We start from the raw sequence: 20,000 nt of genomic DNA on the forward strand, positions 1-20,000 counted from the left end.
AGCAGCACTAAAACAGCTTTTAAGCAAAAAATAGCCTTATGTCAACCAAAGAGATTTATCCTCATTACACAAACACACCTTTCTCAGTTCTGTCCTTTTGTGCTGTAATTGTTTCCATGCTATACAACTCCAGGAGAGATTAGACCCAAAAGACTTCACTCGTACAAAAACATTTTTATGTGCTTTATTTTCCGGAAGGACCAGGAACTGGTATGTCAGGGCAAGTTGGTTTAGAGGGAATATACCCCAGGGCTAACAATTTATCTGCCATGTATAATTCCAGTTACCCCTAAGGAACATGGAGAGCCAGTTGGGTGTGGAGTTTGGGGGAACATCAGTTTGGTCGGCTGTAGGTTCGTTAATATCCAGAGAAGGTGGAATCACTGTGCTTGGTTCTTGTTTGGGAATCTATTGTTGTTGTTGTTCAGTGGCTAAGTCGTGTCCAACTCTTTGAGATCCCATGGACTGCAGCACTCCAGACTTCCCTGTCCTTCACTGTCTCCCGGAGTTTGCTCTAATTCATGTTCATTGAGTCGGTGATGCTGTCTAACCATCTCATCCTCTGCCACCCTCTTCTCCTTTTGCCTTCAATCTTTGCCAGCATCAGGGTCTTTTCAAATGAGTCAACTGTGCATCAGGTGGCCAAAGTGTTGGAGCTTCAGCTTCAGCATCAGTCCTTCCAATGAATATTCAGGACTGATTTCCTTTAGGATGGACTGGTTTGATCTCCCTGCTGTCCAAGGGACTCTCAAGAGTCTTCACCAGCACCACAATTTGAAAGCATCAGTTCTTTGCCACTCAGCCTTCTTTATGGTCCAACTCTCGCACCCATACGTGACTACTGGAAGGAACCATAGCTTTGGCTCTGCAGACCTTTGTCAGCAAAGTGATGTCCCTGGTTTAACACGCTGTCTAGGTTTGTCATAGCTTTCCTTCCGAGGGGCAAGCGTCTTTAAGTTCATGGCTGCATCACCATCTGCAGTGATTTTGGAGCCGAGAAAATAATATCTGTCACTGCTTCCACTTTTTCCCCTTGTATTTGCCATGAAGTGATGGGACTGGATGCCATGATCTTGGTTTTTAAAATGTAGAGTTTTAAGCCAGCTTTTCCACTCTCCTTTTTCACCCTCATCAAGAGGCTCTCTACTTCCCCTTTACTTTCTGACATTAGAATGGTATCATCTACATATCTGTGGCTATTGATATTGCTCCTGGCAATCTTGATTCCATCTTGTGGAAGTTTTGCTGGGAGATAAATCTGGATTTGTCATTGTGAACCAAAGCAGGTCAGGTTTATGGTTCTGTTCTAGTTCAACTGAGGCACAAAAAAGATGGTCTTTATGATCTGATCATACCTACTTTTCTTATGGCGTGCTCAGTTGCTTTAGTCGTGTCTGACTCTTTGCAACCCCATGGACTGTAGCCCGCCAGGCTCCCTCTGTGCACGGGATTCTCCAGGCAAGAATACTGGAGTCGGTAGCCATTCCCTTCTCCAGGGGGTCTTCCCGACCCAGGGATCGAACCTGCGTCTCTTACGTCTCCTTGCATTGGCAGGCAGGTTCTTTACCACCAGCGCCGCGTGGGAAATCCGTTTTCTTACAGTGGAAACACCACAGGCGTGGGTTGAGGACAGTTTGTGAAATGCGCAAAGAACACGGTGAGCCGTGTGTCTAAGCTCGACCGAGGCTCGCTCTCATGGAGAGAACAGGGCCCTTGTGTTTTAGTTGTTTACAGTTCAGCTGGGAAGACGAGACTGACACGTATAAAATTTTAACTAGCAGTAAAAACCAGGATATGAATCAAAACCAAATGATGGTGCAGTGGCTGAGCAGGAGGTCAGAGAGGGGACCATCGGGAGGGGCGGGGGCACCCGCAGTGACTTCCTGGGCAGGTTCGGACACCCCTGAGCCTTGAAGGATGGATGGTGACGAGGTGGAGGACGGGGATGCTCGGGGGAGGAGCAGCCTGAGCAAAGACGCGGGGGCTTGAATGAACAAAACCTGCTGGAGCGGCAGTGACGAAATGAGGCAGGCTGGGGTAGAGATTCCAGGGGGTGCTTGGAGTCTGATTCTGAACAACCTTGAATGTCAGACTTTTTTTGTCCCCCTTAAATAACTAAAGGAAAGCTAAGTTTATTCACTTACTTAATCTTATCCAACAGCTTTCTGGATTTGAATGCCAAACATCACTGTATATCATTTGGAACGTTGTCTTTATATTTTTCTTGAATACAGTTAAAGTGAAGGGTTCATGTGCATTTTTAAGAATGAAAGAGAGTGGAAAAAAAAGATCCCCAAACCACAGAAGACATTGAGGGCAGTGAAACTGCTCTGTCTGAGATGCCTGCGGTGGGTTATGTTTCTCTAAACCCACAGGATGTGTTACACCCTGAGTGAACGCTAATGTGAACTAGGACTCTTCCCTGGGGGCTCAGTGGGAAAGAATTCCCCTGCTAATGCGGGAGACTGAAGTTTGATCCCTGGGTGAGGAAGATCCCCTGGAGGAGGAAGTGGCTACCCACTCCAGTATTCTTGCCCGGGAAATCCCGTGGACAGAGGCACCTGGCGGGCTACAGTCCATGGGGTTACAAAAGTGTCAAACATGACTTAACGACTGAACCACAATGATGTTCAGGGAGGCAGTCGCCCGTGAAGATAGGGGACGTGTTGGAAATCTCTCTACCTTCCACTCAAGTTAACCTGAAACTGCTCCAAGAATAAATGCTGTTAAAAAAAGAAGAAGAAGATTTAAAAAGCACGAGAGTAGTAGACCTGCGTAGGTTTCTTCCATTTACCCGTCTTGGCGGTGCTGGGTCTTTGGCGCGGTGCGGGTTTTTCTCCAGTGTGGCGATCTGGGGCGACCACTCTTTGCAGTGTGTGGTCTTCTCTGTGGTGCCTTCTCTTGTGTGGCGCTTGGGCTCTAGGGTGCCGGGCTCAGTTACCCTGAAGCGTGTGGCATCTTCCTGGATCAGGCACCAGTCCACGTCCCCGGCACTGGCGGGCGGATTCGTAACCTCTGGACCACCAGGAAAGTCCAGATTTCTGTCTTTCAAAGATGTGAATGGAGATAACCAAGGTGAACCTTTTTCTATATTTTATTAAAGCTTAGTTTCTTTACAATGTTGTATTAGTTTCAGGTATAAAGCAAAGTGATTCAGCTATATATGAATATATAATATAATATTATACTGTACATAGTGTTATATATAGTATTGTTGCAGAAAATATTGTATAACACTCCATATAGTATTGTTGCAGCTATATATCAATATATAAGAATACTATATGTAGTGTTATATAAGTACTATATATAGTGTTATATTGTACATGTATTAATATATATGTACAATATATTCTGTATACGTATATTATATAACTACATACATGGTATTGTTGCAGGAAAAAGCCAGTTCTGATTCTGTGTTGCAACCCTTGCTTTTACTTACTTTCCATTGCTATTGTTATTATAATCACACAGGTTGGTCTGCCTCAGAGAATCCTGCCCCTCTGCCTGACTGTTAAACTAAAATGCCTTTGTTCAGAACCCTATCCACTTGGGGATGGTGGCTGCTGCTGCTGTTAAGTCGCTTCTGTCGCGTCCAACTCTGTGCGACCCCAGAGACGGCAGTCCACCAGGCTCCCCCGTCCCTGGGATTCTCCAGGCAAGAACACTGGAGTGGGTTGCCATTTCCTTCTCCAGTGCATGCAAGTGAAAAGTGAAAGTGAAGTCGCTCAGTCGTGTCCGAGTCTTTGAGACCCCATGGACTGCAGCCTACCAGGCTCCTCCGTCCATGGGATTTCCCAGGCAAGAGTACTGGAGTGGGGTGCCATTGCCTTCTCCTTGGGGATGGCAGGAAGAAAGAAATTAACATATCCCCCTGCCTGAGGCTTGCCGTTCTAAGAGATATTTTCAAGATTATTAGCCTTTTTCCTTTGTTTCCTCATCGCCCCCCCATCTCTTACCCATAGAGGAACCTGGCATCAGACCCAGGGAAGATGGTTATTTGAGAGATCAGTCTGCCATCTTCTTGGTCAGCGACTCTCTTTGCCAAGCAGAGCGAACTTGGATTCAGTAATAGTTATTATATATAATAATATGTATACTATTTCTCAGATTCTTTTCCATTATGGGTTATTTCAAGATGTTGAGTATAGTTGCCTGTGCTATACAGTGGATTCTTGTTCAGTCGCTCAGTCGTGTCTGGATTCCTGTTATTTATCTATTATACATATAGTGTGAAGGTGGAAGTGTCAGTCCAACTCTGTGACCCCATGGACTGCAGCCCACCAGGCTCCTCTGTCCATGGGATTCTCCAGGCCAGAATACTGGAGTCGGTTGCCATGCCCTCCTCCATGGGATCTTCCTGACCCAGGGATCGAACTCAGGTCTCCTGCATTGCAGGCAGATTCTTTACTGTCTGAGTCACCAGGGAAGCCCTCTTTTCTAAGTAAAGAGTGGAAATGAGAACTAAAACCCCACGCCCAAACCATCTGCACACAAGTCTATAATATATCAGCACCTCACTCATTTGAAACTCCCCACTTGGAAAGGGAGGAGGAAGTCCTCTTGCCCACTGGCAGTAGGAAAGGAGCTTATGTGGAGATTTACACAAAGTCAGGTCCAGAATTGGAAACAAGCACTGTCTCTTGAAATGGAGATTTGAAGTCCAGGGGGGTTTTTGCATCTGAACTCCGGATAATTGCCACAGTCTCACCCATTGAAATGCAGCAATTGGAAAACTGACCTTCAGACTTTTGACCACTCATGCAATGCCGGACCAGCCTTTGCTCTTTGGATAATAAACCTGTCCTGGGCACCGTGCTGACCCAGCCCTGCAGTGGAGGACAGACCGAGTGGCTGTGTGCCTTCATGGAGCCTGTGTTTGAGGAAGATAGCAAAACCGAATGACCAAGATCATTTTGTAACCCAGCAGGACCCCATAGGGTCTTCCTGGGACAGACCCCCTCCCCCAGATCCTCTGCTTTAGCTTCTCTCTAAAGTACCTCAGTTCAGTTCAGTCGCTCAGTCGTGTCTGACCCCACGGACCGCAGCACACCAGGCCTCCCTGTCCATCACCAACTCCTGGAGCTTGCTCAAACTCACGTCCATCGCGTCGGTGATGCCATCCAACCATCTCATCCTCTGTCATTCCCTTCTCCTCCTGCCTTCAATCTTTCCCAGCATCTGGGTCTTTTCAAATGAGTCAGTTCTTCACATCAGGTGGCCAAAGTATTGGAGTTTGAGCTTCAGTATCAGTCCTTCCAATGAATATTCAGGACTGATTTCCTTTAGGATGGACTAGTTGGATCTCCTTGCAATCCAGGGAACTCTGAAGAGTCTTCTCCAACACCACAGTTCAAAAGCATCAATTCTTTGGCGCTCAGCTTTCTTTATGGTCCAACTCTCACATCCATGCATGACTACTGGAAAAAACATAGCTTGGATTAGACGGACTGGTTGGCAATGTCTCTGCTTTTTACTATGATGTCTAGGTTAGTCATGGCTTTTCTTCCAAGGAGCAAGCATTTTTTAATTTCATGGCTGTGGTCACCATCTGCAGTGATTTTGGAGCCCTCCAAAATAAAGTCTGTGACCGTTTCCGTTGTTTCCCCATCTATTTGCCATGAAGTGATGGGACTATGGTTTTTCCTGTGGTCATGTATGGATGTGAGAGTTGGACTGTGAAGAAGGCTGAGCACTGAAGAATTGATGCTTTTGAACTGTGGTGTTGGAGAAGACTCTTGAGAGTCCCTTGGACTGCAAGGAGATCCAACCAGTCCATTCTGAAGGAGATCAGCCCTGGCATTTCTTTGGAAGGACTGATGCTAAAGCTGAAACTCCAATACTTTGGCCACCTCATGCGAAGAGTTGACTCATTGGAAAAGACTCTGATGCTGGGAGGGATTGGGGGCAGGAGGAGAAGGGGACGACAGAGGATGAGATGGCTGGATGGCATCACTGGCTCGATGGACGTGAGTCTGGGGGAACTCCGGGAGTTGGTGATGGACAGGGAGGCCTGGTGTGCTGCGATTCATGGGGTCGCAAAGAGTTGGACATGACTGAGTGACTGAACTGAACTGAACTGAACTGACGGGACTGGATGACTTGATCTTTGTTTTTTGAATGTTGAGTTAGATAATAGTGTTTGATGCACATTTCCTGAGTTGTTTTGCAGATGTGAAAACCTGTCTCCAATAGAAGATGTTAACTACTTGATAACCATGGCCCTAGGGCTTCTGGAGCCTAGGGCCTGACAGCTGAACTCCTGTGACCTGCCCTGTTCCCACACCATCAGCCAGTCAGAGAGTTGTGCACGAGCTGATCGCACACCCTGTGACTCCTCCCTGCCCCCCAACCTGGCTTTTAAAAGAGCTTTGCTGAAACACTTCACCCTTTGGGGAGTTTGGGAATTTTTACGGCCTGAACCACCTCTCCTTGTGCGGCCCTGCAATAAACATTTCTCTGCTCCAGACTGCGATGTTTCCACTTGTTTGACCTCACTGTGTCCAGAAACTGGGACTGAGTGAGGAGGGTGGCCGCAGTCTCACCGCAACGAGCGGGGAGGCTGGGGGCAGACCCCGCTTTAGATCAGTGGTCACGGAAGTGAGGGCTTTAGACGCTTCCGGGAGGAGCGGCCTGTTAAGTGAACATCTGGGGATAGGGTTTCAGGAGGAGGGAACACCGGGGACAGGGGTCTGAGCCCCAGAAGGGCTGGCTGTGTGTGATTTACGCGGGTCCCCGTCACGCGGCCTTCTGTGTGTGAATTCAGGCAGGTGTGGTCCCTGATGACCTGGGGGGGGACGCTAAGAGGCGATCCAAGCCGCAGTCCTTGTAGATGGAAGGGGCTGGGCGCTCGGTTCCGTTGCCCTGGTTCCTGTCCATCTCACCCAGGAGCAGTGGGAGGGGCGAGGTTGTATGAAACCTGCTGGCCCTTAAAGAGCATGCTTAGGTTCTCCAAGTCTTAACCACTGGGCCTCCAGGGAAATCCCTGGATTTTTACTCCATGTGGAGCGCAGGGCAGAAGGGGAAGCCAGAGATGAAATCAGAGAGAGCAACAGGGCTAGATTGGGAATGCCATTCGTAAACTAGGCTAGAGACTTTGGTCTTTATCTTGGGGATAACAGAGAGTTAGGAAGGCAGTTAAAAAAAAGTCAGATCGGATTGTGGGGAGGCAAGGAGTGTGTTAAGCTGTTGCATAATATCAGGTGGCCCATGATGGCTTCTGGGGCCAGAGCAGTGAAGCTGAACTGGGGCTGAATGGGTACACTTGATACATACGTGGAGATAAACACACTTGCAGGGTGGTTGAGGAGGAATTAAGGAAGATGGCCAAACTCTCAGCTTGAGCGACTGTGGTGGGTGGCTGTTTCCCAATCCCAGGACACCTGAGACAGTCCAGACACCCTCTCGCTGGCTTGGAGACGCAGAGGGCCGTGAGGCACACGGGTGGGTAGCCTATCCTAGCTGAAACAGGCCCTACCTGGCAACCCGCCTGGAAACGGGGTGCCCAGTCCCATAGCTGCAGGGCACTGAATTATGCCGACCCAAAGGATGAGCCCAGAAGTGGTAGACAGACAAGGAGGCAAGAAAGCGTGGCTTTCAGAGAGTAAAGAGGAACACGGGGTGGGCCTGTCACCGCCTGCCCGCTTCAGACTGCATCGGGCGCTGGGGTTTGGGAGTCGTTCAGGAGGAGAGATTCTGGTTTTCTTCTGTTATGGAGCTGTGGGGTGATTCACTACCCTTTGGGCTTAAGCAGCAAAGCCCGGGCTGCAAGTGGCCTGACACTTCTCGGCAGGAAAGCCTTGAAGATGCCTCTGTTCACTCTGTGTGTCCCCCGAGCCCACACTGGAAACCTTCTAGAATAATGCGTCTATCTGATTCTCTTATCATCCTGAGTCCACATACCCTGATTTATGTCAGAAACCAGATTGTGCCGTGATTGCCCATGTGTTCCTGTTGTTGTTGCTGTTTTCAGTAGAAGGTAAATGGGCCTTTCCTGTAATCTGAAGCTGGAAGACCTCCAGGAGGTAGGGGCTGCCTTTATTTTGGTTATATGCCTGACACATGTCCCTCTTTTAAAAATGGCTATTGTCATATCATGACAGTAAATAATATTTATTTATGAATTCAGCCAATACTTGTTGAGTGCCTATTATGTGCCAGGTATTTTTCTAGGTGCTAAAAATTCAGCTGCGAATAAAGTAGAATATAGTTTCATAGAGAGGAGACAGAGAATAAGTGAGGTGAATAGAATGTATCCCACGCTAGATGCTGATAAGTACTGACAGTGTTAATGGCTCAGTCATGTCCAGCTCTTTGCGACCCCATGGCCTGTAGTAGCCCGCCAGGCTCCTTGTCCATGGGGTTCTCCAGGCAAGAGTACTGGAGTGGGTTTCCATTCCCTTCTCCAGGGGATCTTCTTGACTCGGATTGAAGCTGGGTCTCCTGCATGGCAGGCAGATTCTTTACCATCTGAGCTACTGGGGAAGCCCTAATAAGTGCTAAAGAGGAAAATAAAGAAGGTGAAGATGGGGCCTGGGATGGGGTGTTGGGAAGGGCAGCCAGGGACCATACCCCCACCCCTGCCCTGGAGTCCGCAGGAAGGAGAGGCGGGCAGTCTTGCAGGAGGGATCTTTATTTGGTAAGTTATGTTGTTGTTGTTCAGTCGCTAAGTCACGAAGTCACTTTGCACCCCCATGGGCTGCAGCACACCAGGCCTCCCTGTCCTTCACCATCTCCCAGAGCTTGCTCAGACTCATGTCCACTGAGTCAGTGATGCCATCCAACCGTCTCGTCCTGTCGTCCCCTTCTCCTCCTGCCTTCAATCTTTCCCAGCATCAGGTTCTTTTCCAGTGAGTGGGCTCTTCACATCAGATGGCTGCAGTATTGGAGCTTCAGCTTCAGCTTCAGCATCAGTCCTTCTAGTGAATATTCAGGGTTTATATCCTGTAGGATTGACTGGTTGGATCTCCTTGCAGTCCAAGGGACTCTCAAGAGCCTTCTCCAACACCACAGTTCAAAAGCATCAATTCTTTGGCATTCAGCCTTCTTTATGGTCCAACTCTCACATCCGTACATGACTACTGGAAAAATCATAGCTTTGACTATTTTTTTGTCGGCAAAGTGATGTCCCTGCTTTTTAATATGCTCTCTAGGTCTGTCATAGCTTTCCTTCCAAGGGGCAAGCGCTCTTTAATTTCACGGCTGCAGTCACTGTCCACAGTGTGTTTGGAGTCTGAGAAAATAAAATCTGTCACAGCTGCTACTTTTGCCCCTTCTATTTGCCATGATCTTAGTTTTTTGACTCTTGAGTTTTAATCCAGCTTTTTCACTCTTCTCTTTCGTCAAGAGGCTCTTTAGTTTCTCTTCACTTTTCTGCTATTGTGGTGGTGTCGTCTGCATATCTGAGGTTAGATTGAGAGGTGGTGCTTTATCTTGGTGCACAGAGAGAAACCCTAGTTTTTAATAATGACAGTGACCTGAAATTTAACTTCTGCTACTCCTAAGAGCCCCTTGCTCTGTATATTGGGAAACCAGCCTGATGAGTGTCACAGGAGAGTAGCCATGTCTAGAAGGGAAAGTAATCTAGCCAGAAAATGTTAAAATGATAGGGAATCTCAAAGATTATTTAGTGAACTACCCACTCGTTTGTAGCAGAAGAAAACAAAAGACTAATGATGAATTATGGCAGAGTCAAGTCTTTCTGCTCTGAGTTTTGCCCCGGGCCACACCCATCTCTGCCTGGACCACAAGTCTTCCCGAGCAGTGATTACAGAGCCCTGGTACCTACCAACAAGGATCAGGGTAACTTCCTCGTGAGCTGATCCGCCCCAGGGTAGGTGAATTGCACCACCGCTGGTTGAGTCACGCTCCATCCTCTGCAGCGCCTTGCCTCGGGCAGGCTTCTTCCAACCAGCTGGGGAGTAACAAAGTCCACTCCAATCAGCTCCTCTGTGCTTGAGGATTTCTGGGTTATCTCACTGGTAGCTTCTGGTGGCCACAAAAAGAAAACAAACATGGTGATTGACAGCAGAAAAGGAATTCTGTGATTCAGATTCTGAATGTGTACAGAGCGGTTTGGATGGGACCTTGGAAAATTCTGCTGATTCCTGTGGAAATACTTTTTTTTTTTTTTTTTTTGACGGCATGTTATTATAGATTGTCTACAAAATGGAAATGGAAAAAATATGAGTGGGTTGGAGTCAGGGGTATCGTTGTGTGCCCAAGCAATCTCCCCCAAGTGTCTTGCATGTCACAACTACAGTCCAGTGGGTTTTTGCTCTCTGTGGTTTTTATTACATAGTTTTGGGGGTAAAATGATATACCTTTAAATCTCTATATATTTCCTTATGTAAAGAGCTAAATATATGGACATGATCTGTTGGGTCCTAACAGATCTTTCTGGGAACGTGGGACGGGCTGAAGTCAGAGTGGGCCATGACCCAACTCCTGAGCAGGCGACACCTCCAAGAGGCAGGATGGAGACCCAGAATCAGAGTCGCCGAGAGGGGGTGATCCAGGCAGGGAAGAGAGATTAGGACTCCCGTGCCAGGGGTCCTGACGGAGGGCCGGGGGTCATCTTCTGTGCTGTGTGGCCTTCGCTAAAGGCCCAGGGCAGAGCCCCTGTGGTCTGAGTGGGGAGGGAAAGACTGGGAGGGGTTTCCTTGGTTTTAAAGCCATAATCTGCTAACATCTGCTCAATGAAACCTTTCCAGATTGCTTTGCAGAAACGGCTACTGCTGTCTTGAGCTACCAAAGCAGCTATGCTTCTCCTACGACGCCTCATGCCGCCTCATGCCATCAAGCCTCATGATGCCTACAGGATTATGCTGCTATCTGGGAGCCTCATGATGCCTACAGGATTATGCTGCTATTGGGGAGCACAGTCACTGGTGCTGCAGTCTTTATAGTCTCCACACTGCCTGGGACTGCTTCACGCACAGCAGGTACAAGAGAAATGTTTATTGACTTGAACAGATAAGTCCTAATTCAGATAGATTCCATGAAACAGGAATGCTAATAATACCTTGCATAGAGGGTGACTGTTGCAATAAAGAAAAATAATTGATATAAAGTGCTTTGCTCAGGGCTGTGCACAAAGACACTCGTTTAATATTAGCTATCTTTATTATTATTGTGACCATTACTTGAATTGAAGAAATGCCTCAGAATTTAAATAGTTTTGCCTACTAGTCTTTTGGCTTCTAATAATTATAATATGGACTCGAGTAAGTTTTGATGATTAAAATATGGTATTTAAAAAAATTTTTGGAGTATAGTTTATATACAATGTTGGATTACTTTCAGGTGTATGGCCAAATGAATCAGTTATACATATACATATATCCACTCTTTTTTTTAGGTTCTTTTCCCATATAGACCATTACAGAGTTTTTGAGTAGAGTTCTATGAAACAGAAATAGAGTCACAGATGTAGAAAATAAACTTATTGTTACCAGGGGTTAAGGAGGAGTGGGGGAGAGATAAATTGGGACATTGGGATTGACAAATACTGACTACTAAAATATGATATTTTAAATGTCCAGTGAAAACTGTGTTTGGAAACATTTCTTGTGCTCTGATCACTGATATTTGACCTCAGAATCAGAGTTGAATTGATTAAATCAAACACCGTCAACTTTAAATATTTCAGGTTTACAGAGATAATATTTGGATCACAAAATGATGAATACAAATTATTAAGACCAACTTGCATTTATCACTGAAGACTCCTATGGGAAGATCCTTGAACAACCCAAGTGACTCTCGTGGAGAAACCACGATGTCCACAAGAAATGAGATAATGAGGTTTCTCTAAAGGCCAGGAGTTGCTCAACAGGCACAATGTGTCGTAAACCATAGATGATGGTAAGGGTGAGACAGCAGGGCTTAGCTGCAGCGTGATGGTCCTCAGACTCGGAATCCATGGCAACGTCCCCATCTGCGGACCACTAATTTAGTGAGTCTGTTCTTTTGTGGTTTGGACATTATACACTGTGATATTTCAAGGGTCCCCACAACAGGGCAGAAAATGACTTTTTCACCCTCTTGTTCTCTTTGTGGGTGTGACTTACAGAATAAGTTTCCTGAACATAGGAATGAATTATGGCGATACATGCAGTGGTGCAGGCTTTCCCAGAGGCTTAGTGGTGAAGAACCCACCCGCAGTGCAGGAGATGCGGGTTCAATCCCTGGGTCAGGAAGATCCCCTGGAGGAGGAAATGGTAACCCCCTCCAGTATTTTTGCTGGAGGATCCCATGGACAGAGGAGCCAGGCGGGCTGCAGTTCATAGGGTCACAAAGAGTCAGACACGACTGAAGCGACTGATCATGATACGGTGGTGCACACTACCGAAGTGATATCATTACCTTGTGATTTGAGATGTTTTTTTCACACATCTGCTCTTTCGTCAGAGCTGGACATGAAACCTGATGAAGGCAGGAACTATGCTTTATTTTCTGTGTGTCCCTGACTGTGTTAGTATGGGGGATTAGTGATTATAAATTTACTTTGATTTGAGTTTGGTGTGTTGTTTAGGCCAGTTTGACTTAGTAAAAAACCAGGGCGGGGCGTTTGGCAATTGTGTGATGGAGGCTGAGAGATATCTGTTTGGAAAACTTTGCTCTGGTCATCAGGGCCTTGACTTTCCAATATTTATGGTATCTTTTTCAAAAATTCATGCTTTTCTAAGATCAACATCTATACTCTGTATGTCATAAAAAGAGTGAACAAGACAGGCCACAGCTGGGAAAAGCTATTTGGAACACATACAAATGACAAATGATGAGTCCAGAATACCACACAGAGAATCTCAGTGAGTCACCAGGAGAAAGCCTAATGAATGGAGGAGAGACGTGGGGAAAGATCTGAGTTGTCATTTTGGGAAATGAAAACTACAAGGAAGATACCACTTTATTTCCACTAAATGAAATTTATAAAAAGTTATCTAACACTTGTGTAGGAAGGCATTATTTTATAGGCTTTACACACAGTAGCTATTTAATTCTCTCAACAATCCTATAGGGAATGTTCTGTAATTATCTCCATTTACCAGATGAAACTAAAAGATGCTTGCTCCTTGGAAGAAAAGCTATGACAAACCTAGATAATGTATTAAAAAGCAGAGATATTACTTGGCCAACAAATGTCCATCTAGTCAAAGCTATGGATTTTCCAGTAATCGTGTATGGTTGTGAGAGTTGGACCATAAAGAAAGCTGTGTGCCAAAGAATTGATGCCTTTGAACTGGGGTGTTAGAGAAGACTCTTGAGAGTCCCTTGGACTGCAAGGAGATCCAACCAGTCCATCCTAAAGGAGATCAGTCCTGGGTGTTCATTGGAAGGACTGATGCTGAAGTTGAAACTCCAATACTTTGGCCACCTCATGCGAAGAGCTGACTCATTGGAAAAGACCCTGATGCTGGGAAAGATTGAGGGCAGGAGGAGAAGGGGAAGACAGAGGATGAGATGGTTGGATGGCATCACCGGCTCGATGGACATGAGTTTGAGCAAGCTCCGGGAGTTGGTGATGGACAGGGAGGCCTGGCGTGCTGTGGTCCATGGGGTCATAGAGTCGGACACGACTGAGCGACTGAACTGACTGAGCAGATGAGGAAACAGAGGCACGGGGCAGTTAGGTGGGTTTGTGAGGTCACACAGCAAGGCAGTGGCAGAGCCAGGGACTGACGGTCTGTGTCCTGGTTCCAGAGTCCACAATCTTCACCTCTGCTCGCCTCTCCCCCTGACGGTGTGGAGGCTGGAGAGGTGCGCATGATTCACAATTACCTGGTTTGAGAGGCAGTTTGATGTGACCTAGGAAAGCGGACTGTGTGCAGACCACGTAACCTGGCGGTTCTTCCCATCTTCACCGCAGACTAACTCATCATTGCATGTGCGGACTCAAGAGATTTGGAGTAAAAGATTCAGGGTGGCAGTGATCCCAAAAGAGAGGGAAAAACTTGGCAACAAGCCAAATGTCCATTCAGAGCAGAAAAGGTGGGTAGGCTGGAGTCTGTTCACGTTGTAGGCTTCTTCCTCTACAGCATTTACAGCGTGGGCTTAATGACAGCTCTTGTCTCTCTTCTGTCATGAGAAGCATCCCAGCTGCAGCACCCCTGCATGCCCGGCCCTGCACACCTGCGCACAGGCCCTGCAGGTGGCCTGTGTGGGAAGCACCCACTCCCACAGCTATTCTGTTCCTCATTGCTGCACAGCAAGACCCATGTTTTCTCCATGGTCATAGGGTCTCTGTAGCAACCACTCAGTTCTGCGTTACAGCCACGGGTGATACAGTGAACGAAGGGACAGGGCTGGGTGCCAGTAAAGCTTTATTTATAGGACAGGCTCTATTTAACTCGTCTGTGGTCTGCAGTAGCAAAAGGCATGACCTACAAGCCCCTTCATCTTCTGATCTCATTCTCCTATATTTTCATTTCCCTAACACACTGTGAAGCTTTCCTTCCACACTCCCGTGCAAACTCTTCTTCCTAAATGTCCCCCCTCCACTTTTCCTTACAGATGAACTTCTTCCAACAAAAAATGAAAAAATCACTCAAAAAACTCCCCCAAAACAGGAAACAAAAAAACCCTCAAACTGGAAGCAAAACAAAACCTCACTTATGAATTCTTCCCAGCTCTATTTCCAGGAAGAATCAGGTATTTTTTCCCTTGTATTCCCATGGAACCCTTCTGCATTTCTATTACATCAGTTGCTACCAGTTTTTGTGACTCTTAAATATTTTTGCCTCTTTCTCATCACCTTCCAGGAAGCAGTAAATCCCTGAGAAAGAAAATTTGTCTCAACCATATTTGTGTTATCAGAGCTGGCATGGTGGCTGACACAGTGCTGGAGTTTAATACATACTTAGAAAGATGATGCAGAAAGCATGCTCGAGAACAGCATGGGGAATGCAAATAATGTGAATTCTGTCTATCCACACCATGTCATGAGCTTAACTCATTTTTAATCACTTTATCATTTGAGTTGTTTTTCCTTTTTATGGCATCACATAAAGAGTTTATCTGGATTTTTCAGTGTTTCACTTTCTAAATTTTCAGGGTGCCACCTACGTGGACACTAGTGTCAAACATGGAGAGAATGTTGTTTTAAATTTTTATATCTATCTACATACATTTATTTATTTGGCTCTCCTGGCTCTTAGTTGCAGCGTGCAGAATCTTTATTTGTGGAATGAAAACACTTAGTTGCCGCATATGGGATCTAGTTCCCCGACCAGGTTTTGAACCTGGGTCCCCTCCACTGGGAGGGCAAAGTCTTAGCCCCCAGACCAGCAGGGGAGCCCTGAGAATGTTCTCTTTTTAAGAATCCAGAAATAACATAAAAAAGAAAAGATACAGATAATGGCCATCTCTATTTGGTTTTGCCACCCAACCTTCTATGCATACCATAGAGTAAAAAAACAGCTTCATCTTGCCTGTTTCACCCTGTATATAAACAGAATCCTACTATAAATTTGTGTGTGTGTATATGTGTGTGTATATATGTGTATATGTGTGTGTGTATGTGTGTGTGTATATGTGTGTATATGTGTGTGTGTGTGTATATATGTGTATATGTGTATATATGTGTGTGTGTGTATATATGTGTATGTGTGTGTGTGTGTATGTCTGCTCAGTTGCATCCAACTCTTTGCGACTCCATGGACTGTAGCCTGCCAGGCTCCTCTGTCCATAGGGATTCTCCAGACGAGAATACTGGAGTGTGTTGCCATTTCCTCCTCCAGGGGATCTTCCTGACCCAGGGATTGAATCTGTCTCTCTTGTGTTTCCTCGCATTGACAGGCATATGAATTGTGTCTTTTTCCCTTTCACTATTATGCTATTGAGGTTCCTCCACAATTTAATCAGGCTGCTATTTTTCACTTATTTTAGTCTTTATTTTTAGAGCTTCCCCAGTGGCTCAGTGGTAAAGAACCCGCCTGCCAATGCAGGAGATAGAGGAGATGCGGGTTCAATCCCTGGGTCAGGAAGATCCCCTGGAGGAGGGCATGGCAACCCACTCCAGTATTCTTGACTGGAAAATCCCATGGACAGAAGAGCCTGGTGGGCTACAGTCCACGCGGTCACAAAGAGTCAGACATGACTGAGCGGCCGGGCACGCACACACTACACCCTTATGGATCTGAGGCAGAGTTGGGACATCTGATAACTTCTCAGATGGATGGATCAAAAGAAGCCAGAAGGCTCTAGAGTTTTTTCTGGTTGCTGGTGACCCATGGGAGATCTGGACTGGAAGAAAGGCATGAATTCTTCGGGGGGAGAGGATGAACTTGGATTAATGGATGGAGAACAGAATGCAGGGTCTGGGTCAGAGACCAGCCAGGTTGGAGCCCCGTGTGCATGGGCGGTGGGCAGACTTCCTACGGAGGCAGTGCATTTAGACGTGCTGGGGGGCACACCCAGGCTGCAGGCTGAGGAGGAAGCTGGGAGACAGCGTTGCTGAGTGATGTACAGACCTGGAAGTGCTGCTCATCACTTCGGTCCACATTCCACTGTGTGAGCTCTGCTCTGTGACCTGGCCTCACCCTGGAAACATCAGAGTATCATTCTTGGCTTTTAGGGACATTTCATGGGGACAAGGGCTGAGGAAAATGTGCCATCAGCAAAAAGGCTTGCTTGGGAGGTCACAGGTGGCTGCTTGCTCTGTCTTTCGAGCTTCCTTCAGAGAAGAAAAGCTCCTCCAAGACCTTGCCAACAAATACTTGCTTATCAGTTGCTTGAACTAGCAGTGTGGCTCTGACCTAATCCTGCCCCTTCAGCCCTGATCCATAGCCGTGTGGAAATGGCTTCTCTCTCCACCGCATGCAAACAGAGGCATGAATGCTGGGTCTCATTCCCGTTGGGAAACAGCCAAAGTTATTATGACAGGACTGTATTTTGAGCAATGTTGGCTATTTGTTTTTTGGAGCACAAAGCAAGCAATAAATCTGTCACCCTGAAAAATCAGGTTGTGACCTAGAGGAGAGAGCAAATTGTGACTTTAGGTAAAAAAGAGTGACCTACCGGGTAGGATAATTTATCATGATAACAAAATTGCTGGAGCTCTCCTGACGGACCAGGAAGAAGGGCTGCAGTAAGCAAATTCAGGAGATGCAAGCGTCCGAGTATTTGTAACTGATCAATATTTCCAGGGTTCCCAAGCAGCCAAAAAGCTGCCAGCGTTCGGAGGAAGTACACTGCTCACCTGATTTGTTTTAAAGGGAAAACTGAGGGCTCTGATTATTCTCTTCAAAAGAATGTCACCACTCCACTGTGGGTGCTCTTTGTAGGAGGAAAATAAATACTCTTCGGGGGATTGAAGTGATGATGCTTGATTCTGGGGCAGGGTGGGTGGTGAGAGGGGGAGGAAGGAGGAAGCAGGGGTTGATGTGCCTGTGACCTGGAAGAGCTTAAGGAAACTGACTGGGGGAGAGCAACATCCTTCACTCGCTCCTGTGTTCAAACTGGTCCTCCTGGAGCCTGAACCAAGCAAGTGTGTCACCTTGGGAATTACTGAGAGAAAGGCTTAGGCGACGCCAGAGGTTATTTATTTATTCATTTATTGAAGGTTGTTTTTTTTTTTTCTTAAGAATCCAGTCTTTACTGAATGTGTTACAATACTGCTTCTGTTTTATGGTTAGGTTTTTTTGGCCACTAGGCAAGTGGGCCAACCAGGGATGGAACCTGCAACCCCTGCGTTGGTAGGTGAAGTCTTAACCCCTGGCCCGCCCGGGAAGTCCCCCCAGAGGTTATTCACATTCTCTCTTCCCACGTACACTTGCCCTTTTGATCCGCTCTCCCTGCTGCCCTGTCCTGCTCGGTGGCTTTTGGGAGGAGATGGCCTGCCTCCTCCCTGCCTCCCCTCCATGTTGGTGGGGTTGTCAGTGCTACCTGCTGGGCAGCAGAGGGAAGACAGGCTGGGGACCGCCGCCCCCGACCCCGCAGGCAGCTTGTGTCCCTCTTCTGAAGTCACAGCTCCCAGAGGGAGCTCTTTTCCACAGAGCCACTTTTATCCCTGGTTTGCGGCGACCTCTCCCTTCCCTTGACACTTCTGTCACAGGGGTGCCCAGCATCCCCACCCCGGGGTCCTCCACGTCCCGAGGTGTCCCTGCTCTCCGCCCGCGGCTCTGCGGACTAAGCCGCCCTGAGTTGCTGTGTGCCCTTTCCTGCCCCCTCCATTGTTCCACAGACCCCCTTCCACAGACCTGAACCTCATCCTGTCTTTTCAGGGACTCCAGTCCAGTTCAGTTCAGTCCCTCAGTCGTGTCCGACTCTTTGCGACCCCGTGGACTGCAGCACGCCAGGCCTCCGTGTCCATCACAAACTCCTGGAGTTCACTCACACTCATGTCCATTGAGTCGGTGATGCCATCCAACCATCTCATCCTCTGTCATCCCCTTCTCCTCCCGCCTTCAATCTTTCCTAGCATCAGGGGCTTTTCAGGGACTCCAGCGGGCCTTAAACGGGGGAGAAGAATGCTCTCAGTCCCTGGGTGAAGAATGCAGAGTTTACATGACGCAGCTCAGGGTTGCAAACCACACGATACACCCAGCTTAGGATGTTATCAAACTCGGGTCCTTATCTCTCCATTCCGCTGAAATGTACAACTACGATGAGCCCGGCTTTATGTCGTCATCGCTTCTCCATGAAGTTGAAGGCTAGATAAAGCGCTCCATCCCTGCGCTTGAACACCCATGATCTCAGCCACACTGACCACAAGGCTCTTGGTATTTGCACTTCTGTGGCCCACGGACCCAGCTATGCCCCTGTGGACTTGACAGGCTCATCCCATTTCTCAGAAGAGATTTAATGGCAGAGAGTTCATATCCGGCAAAGACTTCATTACTTTTATTAGCTCTCCATGCTTTCCTGCTTGCTGCTGCACTGAGAGGTCTTACTGAATAATCTATACTTGTCAGAAATACAAATGTGCCCTAGCTCCAGACAGCTTTGATTCCACCTATTGCACTTTCTTATTTAGGATATTCTGGAAGGGGTTAGACAGATGCCTTCTGTAGGGGCCTGGCTGCAGTGTGGTGTTGGTTTATGTCCAGTATAGTCCAGTATTCTTGCCCGGAGAATCCCAAGGACAGAGGAGCCTTGCAGGCTACAGTCCACGGGGTCACAAAGAGTTAGACACGTCTGAGCGACTCAGCACGCACACACACACCAGCAAAGCAGTAACATCTAATTTCCTTGTGCCCGAGGCCCCTGATGAAGTGCATTCATGATGCTGAATGACTCACAGATGCCTGTTGCTTTTTAGGCTGAGGCAGGTTTTCAGGGAGAAAACGACTTATTTACTACTTCTTCTAATTTTATTATTGACCTTCAGTTCAGTTCAGTTCAGTCCCTCAGTCGTGTCCAACTCTTTGCGACCCCATGAATTGCAGCACGCCAGGCCTCCCTGTCCATCACCAACTCCCGGAGTTCACTCAGACTCACGTCCATCGAGTCAGTGATGCCATCCAGCCATCTCATCCTCTGTCGTCCCCTTCTCCTCCTGCCCGCAATCCCTCCCAGCATCAGAGTCTTTTCCAATGAGTCAACGCTTCACATGAGGTGGCCAATCTACTGGAGTTTCAGCTTTAGCATCAGTCCTTCCAAAGAAATCCCAGGGCTGATCTCCTTCAGAATGGACTGGTTGGATCTCCTTGCAGTCCAAGGGACTCTCAAGAGTCTTCTCCAACACCACAGTTCAAAAGCATCAATTCTTCGGCGCTCAGCCTTCTTCACAGTCCAACTCTCACATCCATACATGACCACAGGAAAAACCATAGCCTTGACTAGACGGACCTTTGTTGGCAAAGTAATGTCTCTGCTTTTGAATATGCTATCTAGGTTGGTCATAACTTTCCTTCCACGGAGTAAGCGTCTTTTAATTTCATGGCTGCAGTCACCATCTGCAGTGATTTTGGAGCCCCAAAAAATGAAGTCTGACACTGTTTCCACTGTTTCCCCATCTATTTCCCATGAAGTGATGGGACCGGAGGCCATGATCT

The 20,000-nt window shown here is 47.2% G+C and overlaps 2 long non-coding RNA genes across 4 annotated transcripts in view; one reads left to right on the top strand and one right to left on the bottom strand.

The window, feature by feature from the left end:
* LOC147356033 (uncharacterized) overlaps positions 1–20,000 on the top strand; it is a 60,970-nt gene that overhangs the window by 30,700 nt on the left and 10,270 nt on the right. For 2 of the 3 annotated variants that reach the window (XR_015142977.1, XR_015142978.1), the window contains exons 3-4: positions 10,716–10,946; positions 11,654–14,104. This is a non-coding gene — a long non-coding RNA (uncharacterized LOC147356033). Of the gene's footprint in view, positions 1–10,715; positions 10,947–11,653; positions 14,105–20,000 lie in introns of those variants that run through there. The other variant, XR_015142979.1, reaches the window with a different exon arrangement.
* On the bottom strand, positions 8,618–18,485 carry LOC147356034 (uncharacterized). The gene is made up of 3 exons (XR_015142976.1): positions 18,204–18,485; positions 9,791–9,990; positions 8,618–9,404 (listed from the first exon to the last, which is right to left on the bottom strand). It is a non-coding gene; the product is annotated as an uncharacterized LOC147356034 (long non-coding RNA).

This window comes from Bos grunniens, chromosome 16, assembly GCF_055505025.1.
Source record: "Bos grunniens cultivar Pamir isolate PY7600 chromosome 16, Bosgru_T2T1.0, whole genome shotgun sequence".
NCBI lineage: Eukaryota > Metazoa > Chordata > Mammalia > Artiodactyla > Bovidae > Bos > Bos grunniens.